This window comes from Lissotriton helveticus, chromosome 4_1 (assembly GCF_964261635.1).
Source record: "Lissotriton helveticus chromosome 4_1, aLisHel1.1, whole genome shotgun sequence".
Taxonomy (NCBI): Eukaryota; Metazoa; Chordata; class Amphibia; order Caudata; family Salamandridae; genus Lissotriton; species Lissotriton helveticus.
The window spans coordinates 1,941,059,236-1,941,077,516 of record NC_136063.1 but is presented as its reverse complement, the minus strand read 5'-3'; positions in this window follow the sequence as shown (position 1 = coordinate 1,941,077,516).

The window sequence follows — 18,281 nt, the reverse complement described above, 5'->3', positions numbered from 1 at the left end:
TAAAATTATTCCCAACATTGCCCTATCTCTACTAATATATATTTTTTTAATTCAAATTTCAGGCAAAATGGAAGGCGAAAACCAAGTTTCTTTTGAAATGGACCTGCAAGACAGCAGCCAAGAATTGATTGATACAATTGATCAAATTGACATTGAATTTTTCGATGAAACTTGGGACAATGAACTACTGCAATGTGTACAAGCAGTAGATAACCTCCTTGCAAATGAGGACATTTTACACCCTCAGAGACTACAATGTATATTCCATGATAATTATGAAATTTCTGACAATGAAATGTTAGAAAGTTTAATAAATTATGAAACACAATCACATTAAAAAAAATGCTTAAAAAATAAAGAAAATAAAAAATAATCAACAAAAACAACAATCAATTAACATACAGCTTTTGAAAAGTCTATCATTCATTTTTCATTGCAGTACGCTGCCCAGAACGCTTCCCGGTTCGCGGACCGGGCGCTCCCCACGCAAAAAAAAAAAAAAAATGTTTTTGTTTTTTTTGCCCCGCGGGGCCCTTTTAAAACCTCCACATTAAACCTAGGGGGTCAGGGAGGATCTAGTATGCCCCCTTATGGTCATTTTCGCCTTTGTTTTGGCCTCCTCTTGTCTCTCAATCCTACCGAGAGACAAGATGGCGGCCGCTCCGGACTGTTTAGAATGTTGACAGACACCGGAGAGCCAATCAGCTTAGCTACGCGAAGTTCCGGTACGCTTAAGGTCCGCGGACCGGAGCGCTGCCCGGAGCGCGCTTACAGATATATATCTTTTTTTAAACGTTAATTTCTCAAAATCCACTGGAGCACATATATTGAGACCTAGAAAAGGCACATCGGGCTACCAGTCCCTACAATTTTGCCAAGTTTCATGGAAATCCATTCAGCCGTTCGGGCTAAAAGTGAGGCCAACCGCCCTATGGAAAACTCAATGTTAAAAACACGTTTTGGGACCCCCCTTTTTTCTCGGCCCCCCCTTGACGAAACCCCCCCAAATTTCCAAGGGCTGCTCAGAAACAAAATGTTCCATTTTCCAGAAAATTTCAGCCAATTCTGTCCACAAACGCCAAAGTTATTAGACATAGAATTTTCAAAAATCCCATAGGGAAAAAATCCTAACTATATATACCTACTGGCGACCGCCAGTAGGTAATATATATTCACTGAAAAAACCATAGGTTATAGACCATATATAGTTAGGAATTAGCATTTACAAAACCTTATTTTACTCACTCAAAACCATTGAAATTCCATATATAGTTAGTTGCACTAACTATATATCGCGCACCCGCAATCCACTGCTGATGATGTCACATATTACATCATTCATGACATGGTCAGTGACATCACTGATGACATCACTGATGACAACTCAAATGACATCACTGATGACATCATCCAGTGACTGTGTGTTTCTGAAAAGTTTAAATATGTTTTACATATTGAAGAATGAGTAGATGTAGAAGCGTCTGGATGAAGGATTTATTAGGTGAGTGACTGACTGTATGAGTGAGTGATTAAATGTGTCTCACTGAGTGCATGGGTTAGTGACTAAACTGTCTTAATTTGTGCATCTTTATGTCTGTTGTTCTGTAAACTGCTGCATGTGTTGGTCAGTAGCTATATGAGAAACTATATGGGTTATTGATTGATTGCCCAAGTATTTGTATGGGAGACTGAGTGTGTGTGTGGCTGGCTCGGAGGTGTGTGACTCTGTGCAGATCAATGTGTACTTGTATCAATGATTGTATAAGAGAGTAAGTATGTGTTAGTATATGATCCAAAATGTAAGGTGCTCTATGTTTAACTGTATAGATTAGAAAATGGAAGTGTGATTGATTATTTACAGGACTGACTAGGTGTGTGAGTAACTCCATGGATGAGTGACAGAGTGTGAGAGTCTGTATAGGTGTATGAGTGCATATGATAGTGTTGTAAAGATGAGTGATTGTATGTATGAATGATTGTATGGGTAAATGAGTGAATGTGTGTGTAAACATAGGAATCACTGAGTGCGTATGTAGTAACTAGTATTGGTGTGTCAATGGTTTCAAAAATGATACTCTGTATTTAACACTGGGTGTAACAGAGGTTATATTAAAGTGTGAGGAGATGCATTGTATTGTCACATGAATGATATCATCAGTGATGTGGTCATTGATGTCAAATGAGATGTCATCAGTGATGTCATCAGTGATGTCATTTGAGATGTCATCAGTGATGTCATTTGAGATGTTATCAGTGATGTCATTTGAGATGTCATCAGTGATGTCATCAGTGATGTCATTTGAGATGTCATCAGTGATGTCATCAGTGATGTCACTGACCATGTCATGAATGATGTAATATGTGACATCATCAGCAGTGGATTGCGGGTGCGCGATATATAGTTAGTGCAACTAACTATATATGGAATTTCAATGGTTTTGTGTGAGTAAAATAAGGTTTTCTAAATGCTAATTCCTAACTATATATGGTCTATAACCTATGGTTTTTTCAGTGAATTTTCAAGGTTTTGTAAATGCTAATTCCTAACTATATATGGTCTATAACCTATGGTTTTTTCAGTGAATTTCATTGGTTTTTTAACAGCTAATATATGTAGCTGTAAAATGTATTCTTCTTTAAATCCAAAAATATATTTTATATGTTTATTAATAACTTTTTTTTTAAATATTTATTTTTCTTCGTTCCCGCTTCGCGAATCGGGAAGCTTCCCGTTAGCTGACCTTGATGCCGCGAAATAGACCGCGAGCCGGTAAACGTTTATTTACCGCAACTGCCGCGTTAGAAAACAACATCATCACGCCTCCCGTCCGCATGACGTTTCGCGTTGTCGCGTGATACGTCATATGACGTGCTACGTTAGCGAACTGGTACGCTTACCGAGTCGCAAAGCACAGGTTTCTGGAAGCAAACCGGGAGGCCCTGCAAAGCGCGTAACGTAAACACAGCAGGTCATGTGACTTGGTAATAACACTTTTCATTGGTTCATTTCACTTTTGGTTTCCTAATGATGTAAGACTAGGTCATATAATATAAAATGAACACTTTTCATTGGTTGAGAACTATTGTTTTTCCCAAATGATAAAAATCCCTCCTTCTTTCCTCACTCTGACTTTCATCATTGTGAGAGAAAGACCCTTTGTTACCAGTGAGCAATGGCTTCTTTAGTAGCTTCAGCTGGTGCTTCCCCACCACCTCCACCACATCCAAGGAAGAGTGGACCACCTGCTCAAGTTATAATTCAGCAAGAAGAGGAAGAAGAGGAACAGGACGACGAGCACGAAGAGAGGCACTTTTTGCCTGAGGAGCCCAGGACGTCTCACCGGAAAGAAAACTTCATTTGGCAATTTTTTTAAATTCCCAAAGGTCAGAAAAAAGTAAATGCAAGATACGTAACTTGCCTTATATGTCAAGATAGACTGTCCAGAGGGACCGACAAAAAATACAGTTTCGGAAACTACACAATGCATCGCCATATGACTAGGTGGCATCCTAACAACTACAGTGCTGCACAGTTTCGTAACGACCTAGATAATCTCCCTATTATGGCCAGAAGATCTGTTGTACCGGAAGTAACTGGACCAGAGGGCAGGGAGATGGTGCCAAATATACAAACAAGATTTCGTGAAGTAAAACAAGTCTGCGTACATTGCAGTGGATTCATTTGCTACGGAGAAAGAAGCATCACTCTGATCAACAGAGCTATTGACTATCATATGCAAGTTTGTACGAAACGCCCCAAATAATAAATTCTTTTTTTTTGTTTTGTGGCTCCTGTTGAGCCCTTTACAATGAATCGTTTTCGTTGCCCCCTCCGAAAAAAAACAAAAAAAAAATAAAACTGTTCAGAAAAATTCAAAAAAAGTAAAAAAATGTTCAGAAAAATAATAAAAAAAATATAAAACAACAAAAACAATAAAAAAAAAGTTATTTTCAGAACTACTTCCCCGTTATTAAAAAATTGGTACAATATTTGGAACTGTGCCAACCTCTATTTCTCTTAGTTCGCTTCCCAGTTCGCTCCCCGGTACGCGAACCGGAAGCGAACCCAAAATTTTTTTTTTTTAAAAAGAACAGTAAGTATAAGGGAAGGAAACAGACAGTTATGTTAAAAGAAAGACAGCTATAGGGGAGTAAACTAGAGATACTATTACCCGTAATCCACTGCTGATGATGTCACATATTACATCATTCATGACATGCTCAATGACATCATCAGCAGAGGATTGCGGGTAACAGTATCCCTAGTTTATTCCCTATAGCTGTGTTTCTTTTAACATAACTGTCTGTTTCCTTCCCTTATACTTACTGTTCTTTTTAAAAAAAATTTTTTAGATCAGTCAGAAACAGTGAAAGTAATGAAATATAAAAGACTACGTAGAATATGAGCACTGTATGCAACAACTTTGACACTTACAGAAGCCTCACCTTCTCCATGCCTCCTACACAGTTCTACATGTACATCATAAATGCAAACAGAACAGAATTAATTATACATGTTAAATGGTTTATTTTTGCTGTTCTCAGAATGTATCAAATTTCACTAAAACAGTGACTTGAAGGTATTCATCATATAACAGCGGGGAAAAAAAACACAGTCAAAATGATTGTGTTTAAAAAACCCATACAACATAACAAATCAGAATTCAGAACTCCTTAAAGTTAACTTACTTTCCATGACGGCCAAGGATGTCCTATGAACAGCTTACACTCTGTTGTGCTGTTATTACTTTCAACCCGCCACTTTCTGAAAGAAAACCTCCATCGTTTTCAAAAACATGTTACATACAATAAATGACTTCTCGCTCTCTACCACACGTTTCCACAAGGCCAAATCGTGTCTGAGCCATTTATAACTCTTAGAATTCTTTTAAACCAATCCCGTCATGTTGTATTTCCGCAACTTTCACAATTAAAATGTTGAAGATCATTTTCACAATCCTGGACTAGTAATATCTTCCCCTTCTTGCTCAATCATGTTCTACATTTCCTATCACACTGATACTGCTTACTATGAAGCAGACTTACACTACCTTTATGACTAGTACAATTATTTAATTCTCTACATCACTTTTAATCACAAAGCAATGTAAAACAGTAGACAGCATTGCAGACTTACATTCCCTCTACTCCATGTTTTGATTGGCTGCTTCAATTAGCTTATAAAAAGAAACAGTTTTTCTGAACTCATTCAAAGTGCACGTATTTCTCCATGACGTCCAGTGTTATGGTAAGAAGTTATGTCTCTATACTACACTTATCCTCAAGGCCAAATCGTGTAGGAGCCATTAGAACTTCTTGAAATTCCTCAGAGCACATCCCGAGATTCTTTCCCTAAAATTTTGGTTTTAAAAACACCAGGTAAGAGTTTTTAAGGTCATACGGCAATTTTTTTTTGAAAATTAAAACAGAATCATTGCAGAATGACCAGCCATTTCTACACTTTAAATAAGCTGTATAATGTCCTGATGTTATTGAAGGACCATCATGATATATAATTGCTACAGTTACAAAAGTCCTTCCTGATATTGACAACTGCGAAGCCACAAAATTTTTAATTAAAGTTGTCAATTTTGTTCCATCAGGCCTACATCGTTGGAACATTAAAATGACATACTGGCCATATGTTCGTATAAATAATGTGGACATCATTTCAGATTTACATTGGCTACACTCCATGTTGTGATCAGCTGCTTTTACTAGCTTATTAAAAGAGACTGATTTACTGTCTGGCAAAGTTAAATATATAAATCTTTCTGAGTCTACACTAGTAGTACTTGATACCCTACAGTTCTCGCAGTCATGCTGCCATTGATAAGAAAGCCCAAACAGGTGATCTACATCTACACCTTCATCATGCAATACATCAAGCATATACATTAAAAACTCCTGACAATCTTGCTGACTATTTTGAGAGAATTGTGTTTGGCCTGAACATCTGTCTAACAGATTTCGAATTTCAGACACACTTTCTATGTTTGTTCTATCAGTGCTACATTTCTCTAACACAGAATTTAACAAACTGCAAAATCTTTGATCAGAATTGACCACAATCTCTTCTTTTACATTTTCTAGAGAAAACAAAACATTAACCACTACATTAGCATAGCAGTTGACACCAGAACTGTTTTCAAATTGAAAACCAACAACATCTTCAACAGAATCCTTTTTGTTTCTGCTTATAATTTCAGGTTCATCAACTTTTCGTCTTTTTGCTACAACCTCCCCAGTATTGGTCAAATTTCTTCGTTTCCGGCCTACCACACGTTTCTCAAACAAAGGATACTGAGGCAAATGTGGCGCATACTCTCTTCTTAACCTATTGTATTCCTTAACACAATCTAGATCCGCACAAATGTTTGTGACATCACACTCAATCAAGTACAATCCCGATAAAGTTCTAACTCGTGACAATGCCACATATGCCATACCCTCCTTGAACACAGAACTGCCAATATTCACCAATGCACAGTCTACACTTAAACCTTGCGATTTATGGATTGTCACCGCATATGCCAAGCAAACAGGAAACTGCTTACGACGAACATATAAGTCTTTTACAAGCAAAAATCTAGCAGAACAACGACCAATTAGCTGTACTTCCTCAATGCCATCAAATTTAATTTTTAAAAATTCAATTCCATCTCTATTTCTGTATTTCACAAAATCAACAACATTACCCATTGATCCATTTACCAGACCTCTTTCAACATGTAAATTCCTTCTTAAGATTATACGGCAGTTCAAGCACACATTCAGAGTCTTTTCAAAACCCGCAGTTTTAGATATACTCTTCTCTAATGAATCCAATTTTGTTTTCAGATTCTCAGACAAAATAATTGTTGATCCCATATGCTCTACTCTGTCAATAGCTTCCAGTTTCACAATCTCTTGCTTTTCTAAATGCAACATTTTGTTGTTGAATTTGGCACATTCTGCAAGAGTTGGCATCAAACATATTCCAGATTTTTTCTCAGTAACTTTCTGAAAAATATTCTCAGGCACAACATCTTCGTCTGGATATAAATTTGTCAGTAATCGTGCATGTAAAGCTTCTTTCCCATGCTCGGTCACTTTTCCAATTCTAACATCTTGTAGAATAGTCTTGTAAACTTCATCCTTTGCCTGACGCATATTTTCATGCAGTTCAGCATAATTGAAGTTTAACCATATATTGACGTTGCCAATGCTCCCTAAGCACTTCCTGGTATCTTCATGCGTGAGCATTTTGAACACAGGTTGCCCTTTCACTGGTGTCAGCTGCAGAAGATCTCCGAAAACAATGATGTGTTTGCCACCAAATAACACATCATACTCTGTTTTGAGAACTTCTTGCATTCTCAAATGCACAAAGGCAAGCATGACATTGGAAACCATGCTTACTTCGTCAATGATAAGAAGTTTCATTTTCCTCAAGACTCTTGAAACTTCAAAACAAGCATCTCCAGATAGCTTGTGATATTCTAATTTGTTGTCATGCTCCACTGGCAGCATCAGTAAACGATGTAAAGTAATCCCTTTAATGTTATGTGCTGCCAGTCCAGTTGGAGCGGTGACAACACAAGACAGCGATGACTCTGTCCTTTCCTGCAAATAACATGAAATTGCTTTAATAAGGAAACTTTTTCCAGTTCCCGCTTCTCCACTCACGTACAGTCGGACAGGCTTCAACGACGTACATGAGCACTCTTTCTTGTCATGACTTAATCCATGATCAATTTGCATGGTAATCTCGTCATATATTTTCCTCTGCTCAACGTTGAGTTGTCTTTCCAACTCTTCTAAGTTAACCGCATCCTCCTGAGCATGTGCCATGGCTCTTTCCACTTCATTCATAGCAGTGGCAGCTTCATTTTTGATAAGAGGTCCTCCTAGTGGATCCTGACTCAATGAAGCAGAACTCTGACTGTCCTGAGAACTGTCTCTGGCAATCTCGGCTGCAATCGTTGCTTCCTGCTCAATTTCCACATTCAACATTTCTACATATTTGGGAAAAGCAGGACATTCTATGGTCTCCTTGGCAGCATTGAATGAGTCTTCGTAACAAAGGAAATCTCCAAGCAGTTCCTCTTCTGCACACCAAGGCTTAAAAAGTTGCAAAAGTGCTAAATAGAAAAACTCCTTTTTTTCAGGAGATTCGCCACTCAATTTTCGATGGTTTATCAAGTGGCATTTTCTTTGCTTGACCAGACATCCCTCACTTCCTATTACAGCATACACTCCTTTCTCAGTATCTTCTTTGATGTTCCTCTTGAATATGTAATTTTGCAGAACCTCATACAGACAAACATTCTCGAGGTGACTGCTTCGATTTGGATAATATGTATCCAACATGTTGCTCTTCAAAATGTCGGTACTGTTTGGCTCCTTTTCCGCCAAATACTCAATTTCCCGCACAGGTTTCAGAACTCGATTACGCGTTGCAGCAAGACCAACACTCGCCCAAACGATACTCCTGGACTTGGCATAGAGACTTGCTGAAGACAACCGGTCAGAACATTCGTAAGCTCCGATTTCTCGATGCGACAACATCTTCAGACTGAAACTGTACAACTTCTTGCTGAGGCTCTTTTCATGGGAAATGTCCTCCCACATATCCTTCAATTCTGTCTTCTCTTTTTTGGTGATGTAAGATGTCACATACCGAGCCACAGCCATACAGTTATCAGCCACAAACTGTATATCCATGTTAGCATTCCACATGGACAAAATCACCGGGTTGTAGTCGTTGATGTACTTAGACTCTTCGTTCCTCTTCAAATTGTATGTGTTTTTAGGTGATTTCTTCATCACATTATGTCGCAGCGAAGACATCAAACTGTTCACTCTTCCTTTAGAAATCACCGGTCGTGGAAAGCCGAAACGACATTTGGTGTAGAACTTGTCTTTGTTCCGGAATTTACGACGACAGTACTTTCCACATCGATGGCTTTGGAAACGTAGAACTTTTTCTCTTAGGCTTTTTTTCTCCTTTGCGTTTGGAACAGCACACGTAGAATACTGTTCTATGAAACTCATCACTGACTCTTCTGCATCCGTTCCAAATTTAGGTGCATCCTTGATCCACAGCAACATATGTATATGAGGAGCACCTCTTGCTTGGTACTCCTTCCTCCAGAAGAAATCCAACACCTCTCCAAGAGGTGGATTCTTCTTATTCATGATGAAAGACATCATACCTTCAAATCTATGATTGAAGTACCTACATACATTGACTGGATCCAAAGAGCACAGTTCTCCGGGTGTCTTGAATTCGATGTTTTCTACGTTAGCATTTGCCTCTCGTAGAAATTCAAGTAAGTCTTCCCAGCCATACTCAGCACAGCTCAAAGTGAGGAACCATGTGGGAGTTCCTAAGTTCCTCAGCATACATTTTAAATCACCATGACGACGGTACCAGTACTCATTAGTACCACGCTGACACGCCATGAGATTAATCAGGTGAGAATCCAAAATACTGTCTTGGACATTGACTTTATCCATAAAGTCACTTGCCGAGATGTTTTGCATGTGTATACCACTTTTCAAGATGTGGTTCACTGCATATGACAGTCCAGACAGATCGCTTTCAAACAGGAGATGAAACAAATAAGGAATGCATTGTCGAAACCTAGGATCTCCTGCATACAATCGCAAAGTCCGGTATTCAGAAGCAGGAATTTGATGAGGTCGCTCATCATATCTTCCTCCCTGACCTGTTGGAAAAAGCTGTGGGAAACACCGAGCTTCCAAACTTTCCTCCCAAACACTAATGGGACTCCCTTTCGCTTGTTTCATTTGAAACAACTCAATAGCATTCCCCATGACTTCCTTGGAATGCAAAGGATGAACACTATAATGTTCATATATTTCTTCACTAGTACAGGGTTCTACTTTCTCAATTTGACCAGCACACAAATCGCTATCCTCTTCCTCACTTACTTCCTCTTCTGCAACATATACATTTTTATAGTATTTATTATATTTTTTCAAATACAATGTTGCCCTTTTGACTTTCCTAACATCTACTAAATCTTGCCATATTTTCTTATTCTTTGTCGGAACCCCATTAACTAAGATAACAAGAGGTTCCTCTTCCACTTTTTCTACTCCAATTGTGTTAATGTTTTTCTTCAAATCTAGAGGCAAATAAACAACTCTTCCCTTTAATCCTCTCTGTAAATCTGATGGAGGCAATTTCCCTGTCTTTGGCTCCATTCTTACAATAGCCTGAAAGGGATGGATACTTTGAATCAAAATAGATTCATAAGTATTTAAATCCTTCAATTCAGAAGGAATCTCAACCAATTCCAGATTATTATGAACTGCTCTAGCAGGCATCTGGTTTTGATTTAATTTGTTACAACAATAAGTACACACACGTTGATCCAATCCCAAATCAAAACAATTTTCTACCATCAAGTATGTTGTAAAATCCTTCCATTCACTATTATTTTCCCTTTCACTTTTTGCATATAAATCCACTAACTTAGTCTGATTCTTATAATAAGTGCGTCGACAACACACACAAGTGAAATTTGGCCTCTCACTTGATTTCACCTCAAACGTCGCAATTTCCCTCTGGAAATTTTCTGTACTGGAAACCTGTACACTATCTTCCACATTACTCTCTTCTTCTTGGTCAATTTCAACATTCTCCTCTTTACTTCCAAAGTAACAAAACTCAATTTCTTCACATATATTCTTCACATCTATTTCAGAACCATGCAAAAGAGCAGCGCATAATTGTTTAAGCATAATTGCTGGACTCTTAGCATAATACAACATTCTAACTAATTTCCTCACTTTATTATGATGCACTGCTAGCATCCTGAAATGATGAAAAACACTCTGGCGTACTCTCCTGGAAAGACAAGCCAGTGAATGACCATGCAAACCTATCACTTCTCTCACTCTGCAAGGATCTAATTCTTGCAACAACTTCATTTTCTGCTTCAAACTTTTCTTATTAAATGACCGTATAAAATCACAAAGCAAATTGATGGAATCCTGTCGTACACTGCAAATACTACTACACTTCCAGGTGTACACAGGACCCTTAGGACGTCTCCCTAAAACCTCATTACCTAACACCTCTTCTATCTCTGTTGTCACAAGTTTTTCTTTTTCAACTGGACAACCATCTTTCACTTCATAAGCTCGACCACTGGTGTCAACTGCATGCACCAAATCATTATCCTGGAAATAACTCTCCTCATTAAAAAATGCCTCAGAGCTTGAACTATGCATCCATTCTCCAGAAAAAACTTCACAAAAATTACTACGATTAACTATTCTCTTCCATCAACTATTTCTTTTGAAATCATAAATTGCCTTGTTTAGCTTCCTAATTCTATTGATTGTCAAAATAAACAACTTACGTTTAATTTCAAATGCCTGATCAATAACTTTCTCAACTATTTTTTTTCTCTTATAAAAAACCACTTTCTGTTGACCTTTCTTAATATTTTTTAACAAATTGCCAATTATCCTGTTGCGGAACATTCGTTTACGAATGTCCCTAAACTGTTGTTTCCTTCTACTTTCATGCATAGAGTTATCTCTTACTCTAGCAGTAACATTTCTCATTGGCCTTTCCTTACCGTTTGAATTGCTTCTCCTTTTCTGGACTGAAACATTTTCTGTAGTAATATTTTTTTTACTAGAGATATTTCTTATGAATGTTTTTGTACTCTTACCCGGTGCTTTCTTGGTGACTTGACAAATCTTTTTGTTAGAGGACTGCTGCTTTTTTTCATTCACCTGCTGTCTTTGACGTTTTGCAGCCTTTCTCACTCTTTCTTTGCTTGGCATCCTAAAATCTTGAAATAATCTGCAGTTGAATCTGTGGTAAAATATAATAAAAAATGTTATTAACCACTATTACCCAACAGTAAATTAATAACAGTCATCAAAAACTTAACACACTACTTAACATTTTTACATAGAAGAATTTTTTGTACATGGCAAATGTAGAATACAGAAATAGCAGAAAAGAAATGGAATTTATATTCATTTTACCTGTCCTGTTTTATATATGAATCTGATCTAATTTTATGACCATATTTTAATATTTTATTGAAGACACTACACATAACCTGTTTTTGAAGGTGTCTTTATTTTTAAATTAAACGGTTTACATATTTACTTTTTATTTATTATAAATTTATAAAATAAATGTTTATAGTTCCATAGGCTCAAGCAAGTCAGCTTCCCATCCTATGTCATACAATTCTGACAAATCTGCATCCTCATCACGTTCTTCTTCATCCTCAGGATTGAAATCATCCAAGGGATCAACATCCACTGATGTTTCAATTACAAGTTCAATGATGAGGTCGAAATCAACTGATTGCTGATTGTCGCTCATGTTGATGTTGTCTTTATCTTTAAAGAAAGATAACAACAATGAGATGTTGCACAGTAAGAGACAAATCTCAGAGATTATAATAGTAAAATTGTAAGAGTAACATTTTGCAGCTATTATTTAACCATGTCCAACGATGCTGAGGAGCAGAGGAGGTGAAGCCTATCTCCAATTTTTCACTGAACAGGACTCATCTCTTCTTAACCTTGGATAAACCTCACCGACTCTGTGTCCCCTGCACATAATTAAATGTAAAGGGGCAGATTTATATTAACTAGCACATCCCCAGGGATGCACCTGTTAACGTGCACCTCTGCTCTGCCACCCACGGTGTGCCGCATTTACAATCAGATAGGACAAAGCTACATCAAAACCCTGCGCCTGCTTGAAGCAGGCATAGATCTTGACGCAGGTAGGCTGAAAGCTAAAGCAACAACTAAGTGTCGTGTGCAGAAGTTGCAAAAAAGGAAAAATGGCGTTTAAACCAGTAATGAGCCCATGCTAACTTATCACAGAGTAAAGATATCCAGGATCTACATCAGTTTGGGGTTCACGAACCTGGCAGGTACAAGGCACTGAGGCTTTGCACCGTGCATGTCTCATCCCAAATCATATGTTGTTTGTGAATGAAACAATTTCCCAGACCAAATGCTTTGGATTGGCTACTTCTAAAAAATTAAACACCCCTACTATCCCGGAGTTACAGGAATATGATGGTTGGAGTAATTTTACTCGTTGTCCATTAAAGATTTACAGGCCCTACTCCGTAATTCTTCCTTTAACATTTCCAGTATAAATCCAAAAGGTTGACTGCTTTGGCAACGTGCCTTATCCACGGTTTAATAACGCTGCCTTTTGCTTTATATACGTTTTCAAATTGTATGAAATATATACCAATAGGTCGTTATTAACCTTTAGGTAGTGGTTTTCTTCATGAGATCTGGTCGCTTCCATACACATACAGATTTTCAAAGATGATCAAGAAGTTTATCTGAATGGAGAGGAATGCACTGAGACGCCAGATCATTCACTAATGTGTAGGCACATACAGTTACACGGTTCATGCAACAAACACCGACCAAATATGGCTTGCGTGTTGCAAGGCACGCCAGTTCCTGCTATCATCCCCACGTTCAAGTTGTTGGAAAATGGTAGTTATTTGATGCTCAATAATGAAGATTGTTCTGGGTTAATTAAAAGTATTCCTTTTATCGTAACAGTAAGTGAACGGGTTATTTGCTGCAGAAATGTTCTATTTCCTCCCACACATGAACATAGGGAGTTTTCAATCTGGCCACAAATACCAACCTTGGGAGCACATTTCAACGGCATGGCAAGAATAAGAGCTCTTTTGTCTCAGAGAGAGGTGGCCTTGACTTCGGCCTGTGAAACTTTCGTGCTTCACATAGCGAACACCCGTACAGAGGTGCAGACCCTTTTAAATACAGATTCGCCTTTCCATTTCAGCAAGATGGTTCGGACTATCTCTAACGCGTCCTCCACAAAGGGCCTGGCACACTTTTTTAAAGTTGTTACCAGTGGTCTCGTGACTTCATTTGAGAAAATCTTTGGAATCATCCCTGCTTTCTTTCATTCTATTTTTTCCACTGTGCTTGGTGGATTCCCATTTTTACTTGCATTACCAGCGGACGCTCTTGTGCTTTTTTACATTTTTAAATATGGATGTCCCTCCTGTGCAAGCTCCCGCCCTGCAGCTGCTGACGCTGTTCCGCAATCGCATGCTTGAATATTATGGCACAATGCCGTTGGCGATATTAAGCACGGCATATGGATTATCTTTTCGATTCTCCTACTTCACCTGTGTCCAGCCTGTATTTCACTGCCTGACCTGTGATTTCGATTGGGCCATTGATTTGTGTCTCTGCGGACCGGTTTCTCCTGACGTCGACTTTAATCAGCTGATGAGTCCTATCATTACTCACGAGTTGGTTTGTCCTGGCGAAAGGATTATGGCTGTGGCATTGATCCATGGACTAATTGGTCCCTGGAATTTACTGGCGGCAACACAGTCTTTCTTGGAACAGAGCTTTCTTGAAAACCCACCGAGCTGTCCTCTGATGGTGATAGAGGATCCAGTGCTGGGAGAGCACGTATGTTCTTTTCCGCTTTTAAATTGGATGGCTGAACTCTTTTCGGATGAAGACGGTGACTTCCTATTAGAGGCTGTTGCAGCTTATTTTGCATACACAGTTATGTCATAGACCTTTTTCATGTTTGATATGCTGAGTACTAGCATTTCATTGACAATTCATTGACTTATTTGTCAAGTTTTTATTATTTAGCTTGCCTATTGGCTTAAGCCTCGATAAAGTAGTTGGCTGTTTTATTTTTCTTTAGCATTAAATTTTCCTAGTTTTTAATGTTTTACCTTGCGGACCGTCCACATATAAAGTTGCAATCTGCTCTCATGAGATGGCACTTCTATTATCTTATTCAGTTCGTTTCCGGATCATGGGGAGGTGTCATGTAGATCCTGGATATCTTTACACCGTGTTAAGTTAGCATGGACTCATTACCGGTTTAAACGCCATTTTTCCTTTTTTGCAACTTCTGCACACGACACTTAGTTGTTGCTTTAGCTTTCAACCTAATAGTTCATCGTGATTTACATGAGAATAATATGTTATTGCTCTACTATCTGCTTTACTTGTTAAACTATATCTGTACAGCGAGTGCTGAAGTTTCAAGAACAACACGATACAGAATTGTTATGAGGTCTGATCTCCACGACTTCATACTCATAACATAAGTGCAGCTTCTGCCAATTCTGGGCATGAGGCGGGTTTTATATTGCTTTGCCGAACACACATACACAACACTTGATGCGGTTCACATGAAGAGAGAGCTGGTGTATGCTGATGTGATTCCTTCAAATCTAAGACACTAAAGTATGGGCACGCCCTAAACCAACACAAAGAGACCTTCTTAGCAAATAATATAATATGTGTATTAGGGAGGGTGAGATATAAGCAGCCGCGGGCCGTGGAGGGAGTTACGGTGGGGCAGGGAGGCGGGGAGGGGGAGGGGCAGGGTGGAGCCCTCTCCACCCTGCCCCTCCCCCTCCCCGCCTCCCTGCCCCACCGTAACTCCCTCCACGGCCCGCGGCTGCTTATAAGTGTTGCTAACTCTTATTCATTTACAGCATGTTAACATACTGTCACCATTCGCTTTTTATGTACTAGTAACTATGCTGGTAATTTTGCTACTGATAATATGTGTACTTGTATTATCTAAGATACTACGCCTGAGAAGACGGCATTAGTAAATAAACATTTCAAATACACATGTATTCTTCTTAACTCCATGTTCTGGTTTCTAAGAAATATATAACGACCGACTGTTCAAGAGTTCCACGTATCCTGAGGTACTATAAGTTCATATTCTGGATTGTCTAAACATTGAGAGTTTGTTATATCCAATGTGACACTGTACCTAGCTTGCTAAGGGGTTTTTGATTACTAAGGTGAGTTTTGGGGCACCCTAATTCGCCGAGGTTCCAATCCTCTGTCCACAGTTCTGTGTGAGAACAGAAACCCTGCGACAGGGGCACCCCTGAGCCTTGCTGGAGCTTCATCACACTTGCGATACAACTCCAGCAATGCGCCACCTTTACGGCAGAGATACGTCACGCATCTGTGCTGTTTTTGCCCCATGATGCGCCGCATTGTAAATGCAGCACACCATAGGTGACGGAACAGCGGCACAGAATGACTAACACATCCCTGGTGATGCGCCAGTCATCATAAATCTATCCCTATGCTTCTTATCTTGTTAGAGATGAACCGCCATATGTATCATCAAAGTTTTTTGCATTTCCTAAATAGCGAACTTTAAGGAATAAATAGCGATTCTTTACCATTCCTAGTTTGCGATGAGCTATTTGCTAATTACAAATTACCCATTCATTTCCATGCAGCAGGAGGCCCATAGGAATGAAGGTGCAATTTGCGATTAGCAATTACCTCATCGCAAATTACGAATTTTTCCGAGGGTGCAGGAGTGTCTCAAGAACACCCTGCGTATGTGAGTAAAATACCCAGGCAAATCCTCAATTGAACACTAGGACATAAACAATAACATTAACTCAAAAAGATTTTTGAGAAAATAATCAGAAAAACGTTTTGCACATTAAGTGTATTTTAATTTCTATTATAAAACATGATTCAATGATAAAAAAAGATTTTAAGTACATTTGTATCGATACATGATAAAATATTCCAGCATTATATCATATGCGTGAATTTACACATGAGTAGGTACATATATGTTACAATAAAAGGATGGTTTCCTGTCTACGCGTTTCGACACAACTGTGTCTTCCTCAGGACTGTACCATCATATTTCTGTAAAAAATATATATATAGAAAATATTTACAGGTTTGTATCTACAGTGCAAAAACGTTTATACTGTACATTTTAACATTTCATAAATAGTGCTAGTGTTCCGATTATCAGAAAAAGTCTATTAATACCGCTAGACATTCATACATGAGAGGCATCATTTATATACATATATATATATACAAGTCTATATACATATTTATGGAAACCTATTCACATAACTGCTACAACAAATTATTATACATCCACATCTATAGTAGAGAGTGGTAGACCATATTTATGATTTACCAGGAAAGATAGAAGCAATAGAAAGAGCCTGTCAAGGTTTGTATATTTGCATCATCCTTAAGGCTTTGTTGGTCCTTAAGCTGTTTTATTCGTAAAGCATGGTAACTGCTTATAGGTTAATTTCATAGTGTTTGCAGCATTTTCTGACAGGTCCTCTAGGGCCATGTTGGTTAGCTGTACCCTCTATTTTTATATTGTGTAGTCTGCTTACCTATAAATACCAACACATGGTGCCAGAATAGAGCCAATATAGGGCGGATTACACAGCAAAAGATCCCCGGGTAAATTAACCGTTAATAGGTTCTGCAAAGAGAAGGGGGGAGTAGAAATCAGTGTACCAATCAGTTACTCAAACACATAGATTTGCCCTTCTAAATTCTTTGTCCGCTGTCCTACATACTTTTTATGGTGAGTGTCTATAAGTTATAGTTACCCAGCAACCTAATAAAACGTACTACTCTTGCCTAAATATTTTACCTATCTCATTAGCTAACTAACACGTTAGGTTCTATAATATTATTTATTACTACTCTTGTGAGCTGATGGGAACAAACGATATAGCCGATTGCTAACATATCTAGTTCAAAGTTTAAGCCTGAAAAGCTAAACTGTTTTCGCCGTTTATTTAAAAAGTGTAATCCAAGCTGGCCTTAACGGTAGTATCAGGTCATGAATACGGGGTTTTACCTCCAAAGATGAAATTCTGAAAAACAGCAGCTTTATCACGTTAAAAACCAAGTATTTCCTCCTGCATAAAGAGAGAATACAAGGCAAAAACCTGAATTTTGTCAAAATTATAGATAGGGCTGCCAAAATGATATTTCATCTATTGTGGACCATAAACAATATTTACCTGTTTCGGTAATGGTTATTGTGACCCGGCTGCGTATGGTTCCCGGCGTCCGTATTTGTATATCTATAGGCGAAGCATTAAACATTGCTACTGTTATTTGAACTATTGGGAGAGATGCTACATTAACAGTATTTTACAACAAGACGCTTTGACAGATGTCGGTAACAACAAGATTGATATCATAACGAGGAACAGATATATAATAAGTTTACATCGCCTCCTCCTATGCACCAAGCCACATTTACCTGCTTGGAAGACAATTTAAGTATTGGCCGGCTATGACTGGTTTCCGACAAATTTGGTTCTAAAATAGGGGCATAAACGCGGTTGCTGTTATTTAACCTGCAGGTCACAAATAAACCCCAGTACAATACCGCATTACTGATCTTTTATTAACAACGCTATAACGGGGGC